This window comes from Pristiophorus japonicus, chromosome 10 (genome assembly GCF_044704955.1).
Source record: "Pristiophorus japonicus isolate sPriJap1 chromosome 10, sPriJap1.hap1, whole genome shotgun sequence".
Classification (NCBI taxonomy): domain Eukaryota; kingdom Metazoa; phylum Chordata; class Chondrichthyes; family Pristiophoridae; genus Pristiophorus; species Pristiophorus japonicus.
Genome location: NC_091986.1, coordinates 130251126 through 130256333, shown reverse-complemented (window position 1 = coordinate 130256333; position 5208 = coordinate 130251126). Strand labels below are relative to the sequence as shown.

The 5208-nt window shown below is 45.8% G+C and overlaps 1 pseudogene; it reads left to right on the top strand.

Annotated features, from left to right (window-relative positions):
• Positions 1 to 3544: 3544 nt before the first annotated feature.
• On the top strand, positions 3545 to 3663 carry LOC139275373 (5S ribosomal RNA; annotated as a pseudogene).
• Positions 3664 to 5208: the final 1545 nt, after the last annotated feature.

Sequence of the window (5208 nt, the reverse complement as noted above, 5' to 3'; positions counted from 1 at the left end):
AACTGAGGGAATTCCTTATTAGTCAGGAAATGGTGTTAGGGAAACTGAAGGCCGATAAATCCCCAAAACCTGATAGTCTGCATCCCAGAGTACTTAACGAAGTGGGCCTAGAAATAGTAGATGCATTGGTGGTCATTTCCCAAAATTCAACGGACTCTGAATCAGTATATATGGATTGGAGGGTAGCTAATGTAACACCACTTTTTAAAAACAGAGGAAGAAAGAAAACACGGACTTATAGACTGGTTAGCCTGACATCGGTGGTGGGGAAAATGCTGGAATCAATTATTAAAGATGTAATAACAGCGCCTTTGGAAAGCAGTGACAGGATCAGTCCAAGTCAGCATGGATTTATGAAAGGGAAATCATGCTTGACAAATCTAGAATTTTTTGAGGATGTAACCAGTAGAGAGGACAAGGGAGAACCAGTGGATGTGGTGTATTTGGACTTTCAAAAGACTTTTGACAAGGTCCCACACAAGAGATTAGTGTACAAAATTAAGGCACATGTTATTGGGGTAATGTATTGACATGGATAGAGAACTGATTGGCAGACAGGAAGCAAAGAGTGGGAATAAACTGTCCTTATCAGAATGGCAGGCAGTGACTAGTGGGGTGCCGCAAGGTTCAGTGCTCGGACCCCAGCTATTTATAATGTACATTAATGATTTGGATGAAGGAATTGAATGTAATATCTCCAAGTTTGGTGATGATACTAAGCTGGGTGGCAGTGTGAACTGTGAGGAGGATGCCAAGAGGCTGCAGGGTGACTTAGACAGGTTAGCTGAATGGGCAAATGCATGGCAGATGCAGTATAATGTGGATAAATGTGAGGTTATCCACTTTGGTGGCAAAAACAGGAAGGCAGATTATTATCTGAATGGTGACAGATTAGTTAAAGGGGAGGTGCAACAAGACCTGGGTGTCATGGTACATCAGTCAATGAAAGTAGGCATGCAGGTACGGCAGGCCGTAAAGAAAGCAAATGGCATGCTGGCATTCATAGCGAGCGGATTGGAGTATAGGAGCAGGGAGGTCTTACTGCAGTTATACAGGGCCTTGGTGAGACCACACCTTGAATATTGTGTGCAGTTTTGGTCACCTAATCTGAGGAAGGACGTGCTTGCTATTGAGGGAGTGCAACGAAGGTTCACCAGACTAATTCCCGGGATGGCAGGACTGACATACAAAAAAAGACTGGATCGGCTAGGCTTATATTCACTGGAATTTAGAAGAATGAGTGGGGATCTCATAGAAACATATCAAATTATGACGGGACTGGACAGGTTAGATGCAGGAAGAATGTTCCCGATGTTGGGGAAGTCCAGAGCCAGGGGTCACAGTCTAAGGATAAGGGGTAAGCCATATAGGACTGAGATGAGGAGAAACTTTTTCACCCAGAGAGTTGTGAATCTGTGATGTTCTCTGCAACAGAAAGTTGTTGAGTCCAGTTCGTTGGATATATTCAAGAGGGAGTTAGATGTGGCCCTTACGGCTAAGGGGATCAGGGTGTATGGAAAGAAGGCAGGAGTGGGGTACTGAAGTTGCATGATCAGCCATGATCATATTGAATGGTGGTACAGGCTCGCAGGGGTGAATGGCCTACTCCTGCACCTATTTTCTGTGTTTCTATGTTTCTAAAACATTTTTGCATACAAAGTTGCTGAAAGTGCAAGCTGATAACAGTGTTGTGAGGGAAACACGGCAGTTGGAATCTGAGTGCACAAGGTTACCAACCTCCTTAAGGGTAGCTCCTTAACCAATGAGATTTAAGGATTGGGAAAGAATCAGCGTAAGCACTGAGAAGGAGGGTGAATTAAAAGGGGTGAATTCAATGTCAAATCAGGTACTGAAAGAGAAATAAAGAGAGGGAAAGAAAGATTGGATTAAGAGAGAGATAAAAAAAAGATGCAACAAGGAAAAGTAAGAAAAAAAAATTTAAATTGTGGGATTTTTAAAACCTTCACGAAAAATTCAAAACCTGAAGGAATGAGACTCAACACGTAACAGTTAATTTTCAGTGCCAGTGAGGTTAATTGACAATAATTAACAATGATCACATTATCAAAAGGGTACTTATGCTTGTAATTTCTGGTCCTAAATATCTGCAGTGGCTTAAGTCCGTATCTCCCATGCAAATACAGCAACTTCATGACATTCAATCCATGTAAATGGTGAGACCGACAGCAAAATGCCATTTTTCTAAAGCGAACACTGGAGCGACGCTACTCGGACAGCAACCTTTGGATATTTGCATTTAACCGTGCATCTGCTCCTCACCTGCAGTTGCTCTACCATTTACATATAAATAATAGTGAGCACCTTTAGCCTCACTGTTACTTTGACAGGTAATTCTGGCACAATCATTTGTAATTGAACATGGGGGACACTAGCAGGACGGTATAGAGTGCTCATCCGTAGTTGGACTGAACACATTAAAGTTCAATTACAAGTGTGGAACTGTAGTCACACGTAGGCCAGACCAGGTACTGTTGGCAGGTTCCGTTTCCCGAAGGACATTAGTGAACATAAGAAATAGGAGCAGGAGTAGTGCCATTTAATAAGGTCATGGATGGCCTGATCATGGACTCAGCTTCACTTCCCTGCCCACTCCCCATAACCCTTTATTCCCTTATCGCTCAAAAATCTGTCTATTTCCACCTTAAATATATTCAATGACCCAGCCTCCACAACTCTCTGGGGCAAAGAATTCCACAGATTTACAACCCTCTGAGAGCAGAAATTCCTCCTCATCTCAGTTTTAAAGAGGCGGCCCCTTATTCTATGCCCCCTAGTTTTAGTTTCCCCTATGAGTGGAAATATCCTCTCTGCATTCACCTTTTCGAGCCCCCTCATTATCTTATATGTTTCTATAAGATCATCTCTCATTCTTCTGAACTCCAATGAGTATAGGCCCAACCTACTCAACCTATCTTCATAAGTCAAATCCCTCATCTCCGGAATCAACCTAGTGAACCTTCTCTGAACAGCCTCCAATGCAAGTATATCCTTCCTTAAATACAGAGACCAAAACTGTACGCAGTACTCTAGGTATGACCTCACCAATACCCTCTACAGTTGTAGCAGGACTTCTCTGCTTTTATACTCCATTCCCCTTGCAATAAAGACCAACATTCCATTTGCCTTCCTGATTACTTGCTGTACTTGCATACTAACTTTTTGTGTTTCATGCACAAGGACCCCCAGGTCCCTCTGTACTGCAGCACTTTGCAATTTTTCTCCACTTAAATTATAATTTGCTGAAGGATGTGGCCACATTTTTCTGGTCTACTTAAATATGCAAATTGTGTTGTGGAACTAAAGATTAGCTGATGTAACATCTTTGTTCAAGAAGGTAGAGAAGGGAGATAAATTGGGTAGCAATAGATTAGTTAATCTACTGTCAGTCATGGGCAAACATTAAGTGTCTTTAGCTGACATAAACAGGGCTATAGCGGATAAAAAATGGTGTTGGGCCGCTTACCGCCCTGATTACATTGGTGCTCCGGCCATTGTCATCATGAGTTGGGCCCTGAGGTGGGAGGCTATTTGCCACACTAGTCTGAAAATGCCTGATTGCATCTGATCTTGGAAGCTAAGCAGAGTCAGGCCTGGTTAGTACTTGGATGGGAGACTGTCTGGGAATACCAGGTGCAGTAGGACAGCCTGGGCATTCTGCTATGGGGAGGCCACTTTACCATCACCGAAGTTAAGGAGGTGGTGGGCGGCTGCCTCCTCGTAGCAGACGTATTGTATAAAAATGTTCCTCTAAGGCTAATTAATGTTATGCCTCGCCTCTCAGAAGTCAGTGCTGGCCCTCCAGCAGCTCCCACTGTTGCTGGTGACATCCAGACTGGTCGTTCTGGGCGGTGATTTCAACTGCATCATCGATGCGGCTGGACGATCCAACAGAGCCGACAGCAAACTGGACACCACATCCAAACTCCTGATGGACTTGGTAAAAGATGCCAAGCTGTGCGATGTCTTCAGCAACCCTACAGATGGAGCACCGCGCAGACACACCTGGTCGAGACCAGACGGGTCTGTCCATTCCAGAATAGACTTCCTGTTTGTGTTCCACATGCTCAAGGTCAGATCCACCATCTTCATGCCGGTGTTTGTCTCTGACCACTGCCTCCCACAAGAAGACCAGAAAGTTGGCAGGGGGATATGGAAGCTCAACGTGAAACTGTTGACCTCGGAAAACATTAAGGAACTCAAGAGGGATTACAAAGGTTGGAGAACCGTAAAACCCCTCTGTGATTCCCCGATGCACTGGTGGGAAACAATCAAGACAACCATCAAGAAATTCTTCATCCTCAAAGGTGTTCAGGAGGCGACAGGGAAACAGAGGGAGTTGTCTCAACTCCAGAAGAGTATGCAAAACCTGCTCCTGCTGCAGTCGATGGGGGTCGATGTCGCGGAGGAACTCCAAGAGGTGAAGGGCCAGCAAGCCTCGCTCTTTGCCTCAGAATCCTCCAAAATCATTTTCCGCTCCAGAGTCCGCTCCGTCGAGCAGGATGAGACGTTTTCACGTTTCTTCTTCCAAAAGGTACACAGGAGGAGCTCTGTGATCAGCAGCCTAAAGGAAGAAGATGGTTCTGTGATGTCGTCACAGCCCGACATGCTGAGGATCAGCAAATCCTTCTATGCCGGGCTGTACGATGCCAAGCCCACAGACCGCGCGGCCTCCCAGTCTTTCCTGTCGTCTATCTCAGAGATCTTAGACGACAGCAAGCGGGAGAGTCTAGACCACCCGCTAACTCTGGACGAGATGACAAAGGCCGTCCAGTCCTTCGCGACGAGTAAAACTCCCGGAAGTGAGTTGTATTCGGCTCTGTGGGACTGGATGGGCCCAGACCTGCTGGAAGTGTACGGGGGTATGCTTCTGGCTGGCAGTATGTCAGAATCAATGAGGAAAGGCATCATCACCCTCATCTACAAGCAGAAGGGGGAGAGGGAGGAAATCAAAAACTGGCGGCCCATTTTGCTGCTCAATGTGGACTACAAGATCCTGTCGAAGGTCATCGCAAACAGGGTCAAGTCTGCTTTGGAGCTGGTGATCCACCCGGACCAGACCTGCGCTGTCCCCGGCAGGAAGATCTCTGATAGGCGATCGTATCTCTGAGTAGCGCGAGGCTATGTGCGGTACAGGAGGGTGGACACCTGTTTAATCAGCTTGGACCAGGAGAAGGCCTTTGACAGGAT